The sequence below is a fragment of the Castor canadensis genome, chromosome 12 (genome assembly GCF_047511655.1).
Source record: "Castor canadensis chromosome 12, mCasCan1.hap1v2, whole genome shotgun sequence".
NCBI lineage: Eukaryota > Metazoa > Chordata > Mammalia > Rodentia > Castoridae > Castor > Castor canadensis.
The window spans coordinates 105,266,768-105,284,900 of record NC_133397.1 but is presented as its reverse complement, the minus strand read 5'-3'; positions in this window follow the sequence as shown (position 1 = coordinate 105,284,900).

Genomic DNA, 18,133 nt, shown 5'->3' with positions numbered 1-18,133 from the left:
TAGAGGTATACTTGATTCTTATTTCTCTGTCTAAATTGTCTTTCTCTTTTTCTCTTGTTCACATCATAGAAATAAGATGGTTACAGATGTCTCCCATGTTCAGTGCCATAGTTCCAGTCTCAAGGAATATCTGAATCTCTCTCCCAGACCCAATTCAAATTCTCTGGAGCAAAATTCTAACTGGCCAAGTAGCCTACTTCCAGTCTTTCCAACTCTGAACAGTGTAACAGGTCATAAACAGGGCCTGTCAGAGCTGACCACTGTGAATAGAAACCACAGTCAAAGGGACCCCACTCAAATGCATCTTATAGAACCTAATATCAAAAAATGTAGAGGACCTGCTGGATGCACACTTGAATCTGAAAGGAAAATTCCAGTTCTTATCTTTAAAGAAATAACATTATTTCAGTAACTAATTAAGTGATGACTATGTATAAGGTAGAAGTTGCATTTTATTATGGCTATTCTATAATCCTCAACTTCATAATTTTCCACTTACATACGTTTTCTTTACTTTTTCTGTAAAGTTAAAATTGAACACCATTGGGCTGGTGGAGTGGCTCGTGGTGGAGCACCTGCCTCATAGTTCAAACCCCAGTACCACCAAGAAAATTAGACTAATTATCTTAATGTTTTAAAATTAAATAGATGGCAGATAGATACATAGATAGATGGTAGGGAGATAGATGTACACATTGAAAAACATAATAATGGTTTACAGGTAGGCCTTGATGCTCTCCTATTGAATGTAAGCCATCTCACAGAGCACCAATGTCAGACAGGCCACTCAGTAACTGTCTCATGGCATCCAAGGGTCCTGAAGTGACACTTAACAACAAGCCACTTAGTAACTGTCTAAGCACAGAAAAATCAAAAGCACTGGCCAGACCACAAACATAACGGACCATGCACCTACTTGAGAACAACACCTAAAATATTGTGGATTGGAAGTTTCGTCCTCTCAAAATTGATTTGCTGAAGCTGCAACCCTCAACATGACAGTACTTAGAGGTAGGGCCTTTGAGAGGTAATTAGGTTTAAATGAAGACACAAGGATGTCAGAGGATCATTGGCGTCCCATAATGAGATTAGTGTCCTCAAGGAATAGGAGATCTGAATGTGGTTAATGTACTCTCTAAACAAGGGTGAAAACAGAATTTTTAAACATGTTGAAATCACCATAAGAAAGGGATTATGATAGAAAAAAGAAAAATAGAGAAGATGAACCAATTAGGATTATAATACATATGTACATGGTAATGTCACGAGGAAACTCCCTGTACAGCTATTTTAAACAAGCAAAAGTGTCATTTTATTTTTCTTTTACAGAATTGCAAAACAGGAGGGTGGAACAGGTCCTGCTTGGTGGGGGGATTGGTATCAGTGGGAGGGGGGAGGATATGGAGGATGAAGGAGGGTGAATATCATGCAAATACAGCATACACACATACACAAATGGAAATACTCCAGGAATGAGGGGGGGAAGGGATACAGGAGAATGGTGGAAGGGGTGAATTCAAGTATGATATATTTTATGTGTTGTAAGAACTTTTGTAAATGCCACAATGTTCCTCCACCAAGGACAACAATTGAAAAAAAAAGATAGGTGATCGGAACCCTCTCTCTCTCTCTCTCTCATATGAAGACAGCTTCAGCTCCTAACTAAGATGGTTCTCCTCACCAAGTGCCCCGCCTCACTGCAATGAATGAAATGATAACAACTTATACAACTACGTGTGTGCTACAGGTGGCCTTTGGCTGGAGAGCACTGACATAGAGTAGATGAATACATGCTTCCTAAATCTGTGTCTTGAGAGGGCATAGAAGGAGTGATCTTCTTAAAACCACGAGTGCCCCTAACATGAGATAGGAGTCTATCGTTCTCTGATAAGAGGTGATAAAACCCAGAGAAATTACTGAGTCAAAGGCTGAACCAGAGAAGTGAAACATCTTGTGATGCCAGTAAGTAAAGAACTTTTCTTACAAAAAAAATTATCAGCATTTGTCAAAAAGAAGAGGACCAACTTGAAGGGGCAAGTCATGGTCAAATCTAAGACAGTTGAAAGAACAAAATAATAAAGAGAACAATGAATTATAACCCACAGAATAAAATTAAAATGTACCATGCATAGTAATATAAGTAGATAAATAAGTGAATAAATAAATCAATACATAACGAAGAAGAGCTCTTTCTTACATTTGAATTCCAGATAACAAAAGTTGAAGGAATGATAAAAATAGGGAATGATCACTTGACAAAAATCAAGTATTTTAGAAAAGAATTGACTAAATTCTTTAGAAAGGAGTAAAACAATTGGTGGGCAAAAATATGAGAAGCATCATATTTTCATGGCAGCAAATTATCTACCACAAGATGCTTATTCTTTGCAATAGGAAACGTGGTAACTAGAGTGAAGAAAACTGGCAAACACAGCCTTAATTAAATCCTGAAAATTAACATCCCTAGTAAAGGGAATTAATCATGTTCCTCTTGATAGTACACTGGGGAAACATAACTCATTACTATAGGAATGTGAATCATGAAGAAACACCTGACAAGCCCCCAAATGAGGACCATTCTACATAAACGACTGGCCAGTATGCTTACAAGTGCCCCAAAGAGACAAAGAAGAATTGGATATTGTTCCAGATTAAGAAGACATGAAAACTAATCATAGTGCAAGATCCTAAATTAGAAAAAACTTAATTGGGAAAAATTGAGCAAAGTCTTAGATTAGATAATAATACTGAATCAATATTAGTTTCCTGATTTTAGTAATTTTGCTGAGGTTATGTAAGATGCTATCATTTAGGAAATTAGGTGGTGGATGTTTGAGATTCTAGTATTATTTTGAACATTTTTACAAGTCTGAACAATTTCAAAATGAAAACCTCTTAAGTTAAAATTTTTTTAAAAGATCCTACTTCTATGCTATTATGCTTGTTTCATCTATGCATTAAATTAACAGAAAGGCAGTTAAACTTTAAACCTCCAAAAGCTGCATGCACCAATGCTTCCTTAGGGAATAGTTAGCCCATGAAACACATGAGGAAAGTTGCAACAAAATATATTATTTAGATGTCAGATTTCATGCATACTCAGCATAAAAAAATTACCAGTGTTCCATTACATGGAATTGGAGAGGATTCCTGGATAATTCTGCATATTACAGGGTTTTCCTGTTTTTTCTTCTGTTTTCTTATTTTTCCTAAATCTGCTGCTGTTTCATTTTCAGTTGGGTTTCAGTTTCATTTATTTATTTCTTAAAGGACTTTAAAAAAATGTTCAAAAATACTTTCGCAAAATAATCAGCATTCATAAAAATTACCCATAATCCCATCCCATTTAAAAAATTACTTCATTTAAATATGTAAAAATAAACCATATGCATTCTTAACTTTTGTCAATGTTACAAAGTAAAAATATGATTATATCTGTCATTATTTTACATTGGTTATGCCTAAGGCTATATCTACACAAAACCACAGAAAAATGTGATTAGCCAGATGTTTAAGTATAAAAAAGGCAAATATATGGCTATTAGAACCATCTGGTGTCTGTGGAGATTATTCAAATTTACTCAAATCTTTACTTTATCCAAGCACCATAAGCATACCTCATCTCCTGGGAAGATGAAAACAGATTCTCTCACACTCTTATATCTCTGAGGTCAGAAACACCCCATGCACATATGTAATGCTATAGGTTGTTAACACCTCAAGATGGTGGAATAGCTCACATCAATATTAATTAGCAATAGGATGTTTGAGATAATATTAATTGTCCTGGCAAATTGCCCTAGGAATGATGGTCAAAAACAGTCTCAAATAGACTCTTTGTTCATAGTAATTAATCAGCCATGAGTCAGGGTCCTTCGAAGTTTGAGAGAACCCCAGGAGTCTGAATCTAATACACCTTCTCTGGCACATTGGATATAGAGATGGGAAACAATGATACCAAATGCCTATCCCCAAAATTCAATGACAATGCAGGCCTTTAGTAGGTTTTTTATATGCTCTGGTTTCTCAGGAAAACCATTCTGATCAGAAGATACTCTAGCCTCATAGCTGGAGTCTCAGGGTATGTTATGGGTGTCATTGACTGCCACCAGAAAGTACTGTAAAAGTTTGTTGTAAAAAATACTGCCTTAAATAAATGTAAAGGGCTTTTCTAATCATCGTTTTGATTACAACTTAGTCAGCTATAAGACCCCTCCAGACATTCTTGTCTTGTTTCATATCTCAGGAGGAAAATATTGAAACTTTTTATCATTAGGTATGAAATTAAATCTAAATATGACCAAGTTAAGGAAATATCTTTTTATCCCTATGTATATGAGAATTTTTATCAGGAAAGTATATTACATTCTCATCAAATGCTTTTATTCTGTATCTAATGTCATATTTTCAATTTTTAATTTTGTTAATATACTGAATTACATTGATTATTTTTTAAGGTTAAACTGACTTTGCATTCTGGATGAAGCTATACTTGACTTTCATACACTATCCTATTCATAAATTGTTGCATTAAACCAATTGCATTGTGTTAAGAATTTTTGGCTCTATGTCCATGAGGAATGTTGAGATTTAGTTTTCTCTTTTTGTAATTTCCTTATCTTGATTTAGCATCAGGATAATAATGGCTTCACAGAATGAGAAAAGAAAGATTCCTTCCTCTTCAATTTTACAGAAGAATTTCTACAGTACTGGTATTATTTATTTCTTAAATGTTCAATAAAATTAATTAATTAATTATCATCTAAGCCTGTAGTTTTATTAGTGGGAAGGTTTAAACTACAAACTCCATTTCTTTAATTAGTATTGAGCTATTCAAATTACATTTCTTCTTGAATAAGCTTTCATAGTTTCCATCTTTCAAGAAATTATTTCATTTCATTAAATTTAATGTATTTATGGTCAAAATATTTTAGTAATATCTCTTCATAACCTTTTCAAAATCTGGAGGATATATGATGATAGCACATTTGGTAATGTGGGTTTATTTTCCTTTTTCTTTCTGATCAGTCTGGCTAGATATTTAACAAATTTCTGATATTCTCAATGAAACAACTTTTGTTTTATTATGTTTTCTTTTTCATCAATTTGTACTTTATTATTTTTTATTATATTTTTATTATTTCCATCCTTCTGTCTATTTTGTTATATTTGCTCTTCTTTTCCTAGTTTCATAAGGTGAAAATGAAGTCCTTTGATTTGGGGCCTTTTTATCTTGTCTAATATTGGTATTTGTTGCTATTAATTTCCCCCACTACTACTTTAGTAATGGCCTCCAAATATTCTTATATGTGTCTGTATTTTCATTTAGCCCAAAATGACTTCCAATTTTCCTCTGGATTCCTTTTTTAATCACTAAGCTACTTTAAAATGCACTCATTTTTCAATCCTTAAGAGTTCTTTTTAGAGCTCTTTCTGTAATTGATTTGTAATTTAATTCCATTGTGACCAGAAAATAATGGGTTGACTTGACTCCTCATCTACCTGCCACCAGCTTATCTTGTTGTATATGGAGGTAACGTGTGACTGCTTTTAAAGGTTTCTCTTATCATTAGTTTGAATTATTTGATTATGATTTGACTGACTATAGTTTTATTAATGCTTCTTATTTTTAGAATTTATCGATTCTTGGATCTGTGTGTTCATAGTTTTCATTAAATTTGGAAAACTTTTGGCTATTATTTTATTCTAATCATCATCTCCCAACCTTCATGTATACATAAATTATATGTATAATTATATATATGATAACATACATTGTTTCACGACTCACTGATATCTGCTCATTTCATCTTATTTTTAATTTGTATTGATACTGGATTTTTTCTAAATCATCAAGTTCTCTAATCTTTGGCAATATCCATTCTGCTGTTATTCTATTAACCCAATTCAGTATCTTTTTCTTTTCTTTTTTTTGGTGGAACTGGGGTTTGAACTCAGGGTTTCTTGCTTGCAAGCAGGTGCTTTACCACTTGAGCCACACCTCTAGTACATTTTTCTCTGGTTATTTTGAAAATGGAGTCTCACTAAGTGTTTGCCTAGGCTGGCTTTGAACCACAATCCTCCTGGGTCTCAGACTCCCAAGTAGCTAGTATTACAGGTGTGAGCCACCAGTGCTCAGCTTAATTCAGTGTATTTTTCAATGAGGTTTTTATCTATTGAAGTTCAATCTGGGTGGTATATTCTCTTTTCATACCTTCCATGTCCCCCTTGAGCATATTCAGTCTTTTCTAGGTATAGAACATATGGAAGGCAGTTTAAATAATTGTTTTAATGTCCCTCCATGCTAATTTTAACATCTGTATCAATTTTGATTGATTAATTTTTTCCTCATTGTATCTCTCATGTTTATCACTTTGTGGCACTTCTGGAAATGTTTTTACTGAGAGGCAGATGTGGTGAATTTGACCTTGTTAGGTGCTGGATACTAGTTTATTTCTACAAAATATAAACAATAGCTTTGTTCTGGGCCACAGTTAAGTTAATTGGGAAAAAGTTTGATACCTTCAGATCTTATACTTATAAACTTTTAGGCAGGAAAAGAATGGGATTTTTGTCTGGGGCTAATTTTGTCCTGTTACTGAGGTGAGATCTTCAGTGTTATGTTAGTTAAGATATCCTCCCTTCTGGATGGTGGAGGCAGACCCTATTCCTGACCATTTGCAAATGCTGGTTCTCTTCTCTCTAATCAGGTGGTTCTTTAGTCTCTGGCACTTTTCTCTAACATAGGTAGTATCGGTATTCTGTTGACAGCCAATCTCTACAGCTCTTTTTCCATGCAGCTCCCTTCTCTCCAGTACTCTTCCCTGCCAACTATACCTGCCTTTACTTACCAGAACACTTACTTTGCTCATCCCTGCTTACATCAACCAGGAGTCTGCTGGCATTGCCTTTTCTGCATTGTGGCAGAAAGGAAATTGTCACAGGACAAAAAGCTGAGACAATGAGTGCTTCATTCATTTCCTGTCTCTTGGAGCATTTTCCTCCATTGCCTGATGGTCAATGTGTTAAAAAATATTCATTAATATGCTTGTTTTAGTTTTAAGTAGAAAGATAAACATATTTCCAGTGGATTAGTATTTTGCAGAAGTGGAATTGTTCCTACAATGTTCACTCATGGGAAGATTTAACAGAATCAAGATATCAAGTCTTCCAAAATCAATTTATAAGCTAATGAAATTTCAATTAAAATTTAAACATTTTTTGAAACTAGAAACTCTGATTCTAAAATTTATAATGAATATTAAATATGTAAGAATTGAACAAAAGTTTCATAACCCTGTCAGGCTTTACCTCCTTTCATTGTTTACTTGCTTTCATAGCTCTTATCACTCCTTAATGTACTATCTTTATTTATAGACTTTTTTCTATTTTTAACTTTCATTAAAATGCTAGATACATAAGAGGAGGGATTTTTGTCTTGTTCACTACTATACCACTACTGTCTAACACATATTCACTAAATAATAATTGATGAATGAAAAATACGTTACCCAGACAAAACCTTCTGAAAAGAGAAAAGGATTGGGAATTTAGGTTAGAGATATCAAGATATTGGAAGCAATAATATAACAATTTGAGTGGCTACCTGAAGATCAATGTAATGAAATAGGAAACCCAGAAGTAACAATAGTGATATAGAAAACTTGGTTAGTATATGGCAGAAGTAGCTTCACAAATCTGTTATGAAAGGCTAGAACTTAGTAAGCAAGTGCCTGTACAATTGCCTTTCATATAGGAAAAATAAATCTCTTTCCAAGCCTATGCATACAAATTCTATAGGGTTTAAGGACCCAAACATCCTAAGAAAAGTTTTAAGGAGTAAATATGTGAGGATATTGTTGACAAATTGGCTCAAGAGATAGAGCACTGCCTAGCAAATAAGAAGCTCTGTGTTCAAACCCCAGAACCATCAAATATATATATATATATATAACATATAATATATAATATATATCCATATATAATGGACATATGGATATCTTTATGACCTCATGGTAGGGAAGGATATTTTTAGTCATGAAGCAAAAATATATCTTTTTAAAGAGAAAAAATTCAATAAATTCAATTATATTGAAACATAAACTTCTATTATACAAAGGAATACTATAAACATGATGAAATTTAAAGCTGTACAACAGCTACAGAATTAGTAGTGATTAAAGAATTGGTATATCATTAGCATATTGCTTGTGCACACAAATGTAATAAATGCTAATGGATGACTTTCAAAAAAAATAGAATTGTGTTTGATAGTTCTACCAAAGTTTTTTAAAAGACAAAAACACAATGAAAAAAATGCAATGGGTATAAACAAGAAATTCACAGAAAACACACCCCAAAGTGCTTATCTGTATGGATAATTAAACAAAGCATGTTATTTGACACTTGCCAAATTGGCAAAGTTAAAGTCTTACAATTTCAAATGTTAGGAGAACTTGGGGAATGTAAGCTCTCCCCATGGCTAAAGGAGTCACCTTGCCACACAACCGCCTGGAAGAACAATTTTGCAGTTTCTAGTAATCCCCACCCCAGAATTTGGCAATTTCATTTCAAAATATATGCAAAGAAAAACATCCTTGTACTTTCATAATGGGAAGTAGGTAGAGGGAAGTTTGTTTGTTGAAATAGCATATTGTCAATATGGGGAATAGATAAATAAAATGTAGCATAGTAGTAGAAGAGAACAGATTTTCTCAAGTGCAGGTCAAGGAGAGAACTAACATTAGTGGCCCTTGGGCTTCAATATGTGAAATGAATTAACTACTTCTTGTACATATAGAGTACCACTACTTATTTATCATACTTGGGAGAATTGAGAAAATAGTTACTTAAATCATTGTCTGTGTCTGCTGCTAAGTTGAAGAACCCTGCTTAAGAAAGATGCCACATAGCAATTAAATTCAATGATCTTACACAGTTTCTATAAACATAGAATGATCTCTCCAAATAAGAACAAGTTGAAAAACCAAGATGAAAAGTGATACAAATAGTATGAAAGCATTCATGTAAAATTTAAAAACATAATGTAGCATTATATATTTTTGGATATTATATCTCTAATACAGCATTTTACTATGGGATATTTTAAAATCTGTAGTAAAAATATAAAAACACAAAGTGAAATGATATACACTGACTTAATGAAGCCAGATATTTGGAGAGAAATAAAGAAGGAATGAGAAAGATTTCAACTTTTTAAGAAATACTTCTTTCTTCCATGTATAATGTATATCTGAAGCAATGATGCCAAAACCTTGACATTAATTAATCCTGCATATTGAATACACACGTTTGATAGTACTCCAACAATTATTTAAAAATAAGGCAAGAAATTAAACTAAAACTTTTCCTAGGGCCTTTTTAAAAAGAAAGAAGAGCTGGTGAAGTGGATTAAGTGGTAGAGTGTCTGCCTAACAAGTGCAAGGCCATGAGTTCAAACTACAGTACCACACAAAAAGAAGTAATAAAGGCAAATAAACTAGCAACTTTTCAATCTCCTCTACATTTTCCTAACTTGTATGAGAGGTCACCATGCTTCACAGTAGAAGAGGTCATTCCACTGTGTTCACTGTGTCCTGCCACTCAGTATCCAAAACCCTGAATTTGTTGTCATTCCTGAGTGTGAGTGAGCTGCAAATACCAGCACAGCTTTTCACAATAATGGGCTGGCTGGGAAACCTGAGCAAACAAAGAAAGAAGAAATTAACTCTGGTCTCTGGCCAAAATAATTTGCTTATGATAAACAAAATAGACAATTTCCAGTTCCCACTCCACAGCAGATTAAGACCACCTGTTGTTAATTCTCTTCAAATATTTAATGGTTCGCATTCCTTGATGTTTCTCCGTTATGTCATTACTCCTCATTTAGATTTTAACCCACGCAGCACTATTTTTTGCATTGGCTTCTTACTTTGAGAGTCACCACTTCTGATTTGTCCTTTCTCATCCCAAAATTTAGACAGGAATCTGAATCTTTGATCTTGTCACTTCCTGGCAAATCATGTCCAGCATAGTGCAAAACCTTCCCCTGACTTTTCTGACTTTTTCTTGACTTCATTCCCCATGCTGACCCCAGGAATGGAAGACACTGGTTTTTCCATATTTCACCTGTTTGAAGCCACTAGATAACATAAGCTTTCTCACAGCTCCCCACTGCCTCTTGTATCACTGAGGGCGCTAACAAGTAAGAGAATTAACTTGTATTGGTTAAATGAAAGCCCTTTAATAAATGACTGCTTACAGAGAGGTAGGTGAATTTGTTAATGGCACTGGTGTAGTCTGTGATCGGAAGACTTCCCACCAGAAAGCATCCATGGCAAGACAGGTGGGTGTAAAGGGATTTTATTAAAAGTTAGGGAAAGTTAGGGAAGAGAAATATAAAGGGAAGCAGGTTGGGGCCCAGGTGGAAGCCAGAAGCTGAGAGAGTCTGCTTCTGCTCTTTGGGTGCTTTTAAAACCTATGATAAGTGATGGGGAGGGGAGGACCAGGTGATTCTCATTCAATAATCAATGAGTGGGGAGGAGCATGGGTGGTTCCGGGCTAAGTGAGGGTGGTGCCAAAGCATCCTTAATCTCAGATGTAGTATTTTTTTTCTATGAGTCCCAAATTTTCCCTATTTTAGCTTGCCTCAGATTATGGTGTAAAACAAAGAATATTAAAACATTCAGACATTAGCAAAAAAAAAAAAAATAGGAAGGCATTACCATCCATAGGGTTAAAGAGGCAAAGGAAAGAAATTTTTTTACAGGACCTAGAGAGAATATGAGATATACAAAAAAGCTACCCCCTGGGATCTATAGTATTGGAAAGATTCAGTTGCTGCTTGAAGCAGTGCTGAGAGGAATATAACAACCAGTTTTCCTCTCTCTCTCCAATTTCCTGCTCATGACTCACTGTGGCTAAACCCACCTATACCTAAGTTGGAAGGGTGACTTGACAATGCTGGCTTTGGGCATCAGCCTTCTAGTGCTCTAAATTGAGTCAGTAAGACTGAGGATTTGTTTTATGGGAGAAGGAGTAAGTAGAATAACCAGCCCATTCCAGAAGACCTGTTGTTCCCACTCATATATAACAACCCTTCCTCCTTTCAAGTTCATGTTACCTGACAGTGCTGGCCTCTACTGTTCTCCATGCTGTCATCTACCTGTCTCACTCTTTACTACAGCTCCCACTATCATCTTAAGCAACTTCATTGTATATGTGAATGGCTTTTCCAACAATGTAGTCTCAAAGTTTGTTTACCTGCTATGTACTAGTTCAGCAACACCTGGTGAACCACCTATTGTTTTTACTAACACAGAAGAAGCAGGTCATCAATGAAATAGTAACTCTCTGTTTCCCATCACAAATCTATCTGCCTCTATTTTATCCCTTTTTTCTTCAGCTTCAAAAAAAGGCTCCTGCCCAGAGCAACAGATCTAATCCCTTCCTGACTCTGAGAGATCTTTTCTTCAGTGGTTTTCTTTTCTGTTCTACTATCATCTTTCTCATGGACCAGGTATGAGTTCCTCTCATATAAAAAGGGAAAGAAAATTAATACTTAACTTGACCCAGTGTTTTTCTCTAGTTGCTATTTTGCTTCTCTTCTTAGCAAACTCCTGGCAACAGAACCTCCACTTCCTCTCCTTCTTTCCCACTAGCTACCCATGGCAATCTGTCACTCAACTCAACCTGGTTCAGAAAATAACTCTAATGATTTCAAACTGCCAAATCCAGTAGACACTTTTCAGTGTCTGTGTGGCATTTGACTCTTGACCATTCTCATTTCCATTGTTTACTTTTGTGACTTCTCCTGTGTATGAATTTTCTTTCTTGGTTTTTGTTGCTGAGTCTGCTAGCTGTAGCTACTACTTAAATGTTAGTGTTTCTGAAGATTCTGTCCTTGGTCTGTGGCAGGAAGGCAAGGAGGGGGAAGGGAGACAATGAGGAAGATAATGAAAGGCAATGAGTGCATCAGTGAAAAATAAAAAAACTGGGTTTGAGGAGTGCCACCTGGGGTGAGACCAGAAAAGGATTGCTTTGCCCTAGAGGTTAAAATAGCCAATGAAATAGTATATGACCATGTATGGGACAAGTTGGACCCCCCCACTTCTGTAGCCTGCTCTAAGTGGTATATAAAGAAAGCCCCTTTTGTTCACGGGGTGCAGCCTTTGGATGGGAATCTGCTGAGTCACTGCTGGCCTGCTTAACAAACTTGCTTCCCAAAAGCTTTGGTGCTCCATTTCTCTTTCTAAACTGTCCTACATTTCTGGGGGCTCAGGTCCAGGATTCAGAGGGCAGTGTTTTCACCTCTTTGTCACTGGCTCAGCATCCCCAGCATGCCAGGAGGATTGCCTGTGCCAGGCACCACTGGACATGTTGATCCGAGGAGAGGAAGCCTCTATCCCAGTGAACCAAGTAGGTGTGTTGTAGTCACACAACGGAGCCTGGAAAGGCTTGGGAATCAACTTGGGAGCCCTGCTCATCAGACTGGTAAGAACCTGGGTTTGAATAATAGGCCTGCCTTTAAGAGGCAGAAGGGGTACCTGATCAACTCCTGGAGACACCCTAATAACTACCTTCTAGGGTGAAACTGTGCTTCTCAGTTCAGGGAGTGGATGGAAGTACTGTGCTGTGTGAAAGTGTATGAAAGTGTGAGCCTTAGACACAGCCCAGCTACAAAGCATCCCTGGTGAACTCATAAGGTCTAGGATGAGCCCTAACAAGGCCTCCAGGCAGATTTATACAGACCCACTAAGGCTAAGAGATGCCTAAATCCCTGTGAGGGGAGCAGCCAGAGATGGATGAAGAGAGTGGTGTTATTTGTTTTCCCCTGTGTGCCAGACCCCTCACCTTCTCTCCACAACCCTCATCCCTTCTACTTCTGTCTCTCTCTTGACATATGGTAGCAGGAGGAATGGGAGGAGGTCAGAGTAAGAACACCTCCCCTAGAGTGCATGCTTAAGAACTTTACAAAGGGATTTAATGGAGATTACAGAATCAAGCTGACTCCTGGCAAGACTGGCCTGCTTTTGTTTGAGGATAGCCCTCAGAGGGGTCATTAGATAAGGTCATAGTCAATAAAGTTTCTGAAGTGGTTGTAGGGGATCCTGGACACCAGATCAGTTTCCTCATATTGATTGCTGGCCCACGTGTCTAAAGCCCCACCTAGAGGAAGCATGTAGGGTCATGGTACCCAGGGTGGCAGCAGCTTCTAAGTGCAGGAAAAAATGTAAAAAGCCAGAGAAACCCATATTAGTGGGGGACCCCAAGGAGACCCCACCCCTTTATGTACCACTGTACCCACCTTTGCCACCATCTTCTGCCCTTTCATCTCCACCCTTGGAATGGGAAGCAGTATCAGATAGAGAAGCTCCAGCAGAAAACATGCCTACAAGGCCAGGCCCAGGAGTCCTTGAAACTGCAACAACCTTCCCCAGGCCCCATGAACCAATGCTCACTCCAAGCCCACCAGTCCCCAATCCACAGCTCCCTGTGAGACTGGCCCCTAGTTCCAACCAAGAATATTTGAACAGTCCCAATATGGGCCTAGCTTCCCCCCAGGACCCACCAGCCTGCAGATGCCTCTGAGAGAGGTCCAGAGCCCAATACATTATGACCAGCGTGGTCAGGTTTGAGGAAGGACATTCATCTACCAGCCCTTTACCACCACAGACCTCCTAAATTCGAAGCTCCATACCCCCTCCTTCACAGAAATGCCTCAGGCTCTGATTGATCTAATGCTGTCCATCATCCAAACTCATAAGCCTATCTGGACAGCTGACAGCTTCTTCTGACTCTAAACAAAATCTTGAAAAGTATGAAGTAAGGCATGAGTTCCTCCACCTTCCTGATTGCCCGTGGCCTTGATAGGCAGGACTTGTTTGCAAACTAAGGGCACAGATATCTTTTGACTGATGGCATGACAGTCTTAAAGCTAAGAGAGCTTGAAGCCAAGACTCTGACTCTTACAGTTGTGCAGGAAGAGGAATGGCAGCTCTATGCCTCCAAGAAAGAGATTCTTGAGATGCCTGAGCTTTCCTGTAAGATTCCAGGAGTGTGAGCTGAGAACAACCCCCTGGATTGGCTCAGAACATACCTCCAGTGGTGGGAGAATTAAAGCTGGGAGCTATTCCTGTTAGCCAGGAGTAATACTACATTCCTCACAAGGCCCAAGTTGAGATCCAAAAGCATCTTAATGGACTCTTAAAGTATGGGATCCTTTGGTCTTGCCAATTTCCCTGAAACACTCCCTTACTGTGTGTTCAAAAACCAGGGACTAAAGACTTTAGGCCAGTTCAGGACCTCTGTGCAGTCAACTCAGCAACAGTTACTTTACACCCTGTAGTGCCAAACCCATAAATGCTTTTGGGCCTTATCCCAACTGAGGCAAAGTTCTTTACCAGTCTGGACCTTAAGGACACATTTTTCTGCATTCTCTTGGCCCTAAAGAGCCAACCCATCTTTGCCTTCCAATAGAAAAGATCTTGTACTGGAGAAAAGGGACAATTGACTTGGACTTGGTTACCACAAACCTTCAAAAACTCTCCCACTATCTTTGGGACTGCCTTGGCATCTGACCTAAAGGTTTTCTCAGCTAACTGGCATGGCTGCACATGCCTCCAGTATGTAGATGACCTTCTGTTGGCTGGACAAACTCAGGAGGAGTGTATGGAAGGAACTTACCTCCTTCCCTACCTTTTGTGGAAGGCAGGATATAAGGTTTCTCAGAAAAAGTTCAGATTTTCCAGGATACTGTCAAATACCCTGAGTTTCACTTGTCAGAAGGACAACATGGAATGGGCCCTGAGAGGAAACAGGCTGTCTGTTCCATTCCAGCCCCCAAGACCCACTGACAAATTAGAGAATTTCAAGGGGCTGCAGTTTTCTGCTGGATCTGGATCCCCAATTACTCTCTTAGCAAAACCCTTTATGAAGCCACAAAGGGGAGAAGACAGCAACCCATGGTATGGAGAGAGGAGCAAGAAAAGGCCTTTAAAGAGATTAAGACAGCACTCACAAAAGCCTCTGCTTTGGGCTTGCCAGATGTGATGAAGTCCTTCTTCCTATATGTACACGAGAGACTGGGGACAGCTGTAGGAGTCTTGACCCAGCTGCTAGGTTCCTGGCACCACCTGGTGGCCTATTTACCAAAGCAACTTGATGCAGTTTCCCAAGGCTGGCCGCCCTACCTGTGCACCCTGGCAGCCACTGCCATCTTGGTGATTGAAGCAGACAAACTTACTTTGGGACAAGAACTCACAGTCTGAGCTCCCCACTCTGTTTTGACTCTCATGAAATATAAAGGAAATTATTGGCTGACAAATTCCCAAATGGTCAGATAGATATTAGAGATGTTATGTGAAAACACATGTATCGGACTAGAAGTTGTTAAGACTCTAAACCTAGCCCTCTTGCCAGTTGATTCAGGCCTCCCAGAGCATGACTATTTAGAGGTTATTGATGAGGCATTCTCCAGCTGACTGGCCTTGATTGATCAGCCTACCAATCTTCCAGATATTGAGTATTTCACGGATGGCAACAGCTTTGTCCGGGATGGCACGTTTTGCCGGATATGCAGTTGTGACTGCTCATGCTGTCATTGAAGCACGTTTGCTGCTGGTTGGGACCCCTATCCAAAAGGCTGAGTTTGTTGATCTCATGCAGGCACTCCAGCTCACTGCAGGAGTGTGGGTAAACATCTATACAGACTTTAAACATGCCTTTACTACCATTCATGTCTATGGAGCCCTATATAAAAAAGGGGGGCTTTTTAACTGGGGAGGAAAAAGTGTTAAGTATGGACAAAAAATTCTGGAATTGCTAGAAACTGTATGGGCTCCTAAGTGAGTAGCAGTCATACACTGCCGAGGGCACCAGAAGAGGGAAACAACAGCTGTTTGGGGAAACCAAAAAGCTGATAGGGAAGCCAAGCCAGCAGCCCTCACAGGAGGACAAACCTCAGCTTCACTGACAGCTGCCTTGTTCCCATGCCCCTTTTCTGAATGGAACCCACATTTGTCAAGCAGTTCCATGAAGGAACTCACTCAGGGAGGACAGCTCTTGAGACCACATTGGCCCAGCATTTTTATGTCCCCAAGCTCTCTAGCATAAGTAAGACAGTATGTGAAAGGTGCAGTCTGTGTGCCAAAAACAATCCTCGACAAGGGCCAAGAGCACCACCCCAGGTGCAAAGTGTTGAAGGAACTCCTTTTGAGAACCTGATTGTGGACTTTACTGAGATGCCACAGGCCAGAGGATGTAAATATTTTCTGGTGTTTGTCTTCACATTCTCAGGATGGGTGGAAGCCTTCCCTATGTGGACTGAGAAAGCCTGGAAAGTGACCAGATGCTTGTTAAGGGAAATCATCCTTCAGTTCAGAATACCTGGGTCTGTTGGCTGGGACAATTGGCTGACCTCCATGGCTGAGGTGGTACAGTTGGTGGCTAAGGGCTTAGGAATAACTTGAAAGCTGCACATGGCATACCACCCTCAGAGTTCAGGGAAAGTAGAACGTATGAACAGGACTCTAAAAATGCAAGTGGAAAAACTATGCCAGAAGACCCACCTACAGTGGGATCAGTTACTACCTATAGCCTTGTTCAGGATTAGGTCTAGCCCCACCAACTGGATGGGTCTCTCCCCTTTTGAAATTCTTTTTGGGAGCTCACCCCCTTTAGTCAAGGGCCTGTAAGAAGATCTTAAGGAAATAGGACCTCACCCTGAGACAGCAGATGCAGGTCCTTGGGTTGACCCTCTCAAAAATCAATGAGAGGCCTTACAGTTCCCACACACCCTTATAAACCAAGGGATGCTGTTTGAGTAAAGGAATGAAGTGTTCAACCGATAAAGCCTCACTGGAGGGGCCTTTTGGTTGTTTTGTCCACCCCCACCACAGTTAAGGTAGCAGAGATCATTCTCTGGGTTCACAACAGCCAAGTGAAGCCAGCTTCCCTTGAGTGGGAGTGCATCACTGACCCAGCCTCACCATGCAAGATAACCCTCCAGAACACATTCGCCCTTCCCCAGCAGGACCCTGCTTCCCAGGGGACAGCAGGAGACCATGAACAATGAGGCATCAGTTTTGCGCTAGTCACTCTGGAAGCTAAATAGTCTACGTGCGGCGGAAGCTTGAGGAGTAGCCCATCTCACCTTTGAGGATGAGTCCCTTCTGTGCTTTCTTCTTGCTAATCTTGGTCAACTCTGTACCTGGGGTCCCCAGGCCTTGGACTATGACTCATGTATGCACACTACCTGAGCAATGGTGTTAACAAAACTCTGATTTACCACCCTTATTATTGTCGTGCAGGCACAGTTGTTGGGTCATGCACCCACAACCATACCACCTACTCAGTGTGCTCTCTCGATGGTCAGTATATCTGTTTCAACCCCATCTATTGCCCTCGGGAGCAATGGACAGCAGTCTGAAGCTTCACCAGCACTGGGGATCTTATTAGCCGGACACAGTTTACAATCACAAAAGGCCAGTATCTATATAGTTTGATGTGTGTGCTGTAATAGTTAAAAACACCATCTGTCAACCTCAGGGTATTGGAAACACCTGCAAGGCCTGGCCTTGGAGAAAACTCATATGTCAAATGGTAAGTATATGTGCCAGGGAGACAAATCTTGGCCAGGTAATGATGCTGTGGAAATATAAACCTCTAAATCAAAATTATGCTCTTTGACCCAGAAGTAGGTCCAAGCATCAAAGGGGGGAATGTGGCAGGAAGGCGGGGAGAAGGAATGGAGATAATGAGGAAGATATGAGAGGTAATGAGGGCAACAGTGAAACTAAAAAACCCAGTTTTGAGGAGTATTACCTGGGGTGAGACCAGAGATAGGTCACCTTTCCCCACGGGTGAAAATGGCCAATGAAGTAGTACGTGACCATGTATAGGACAAACTGTACCCGTCCCCATTTCTATAACCCTCTCTAAGTGGTATATAAGGAGAGCCCCCTTTGTTCTCAGAGCTCAGCCTTTGGATGTGAACCTGCTGAGTGGCTGCCAGTTTGCTTAATAAACTTGCTTCCCAAAAGCTTTGGTGCCCCATCTCTCTCTATGAGCCATCCTACAACAGGACCACTTCTGTCACTGGGTATAATACTCCTGGTTGACATTATTTTCAGAG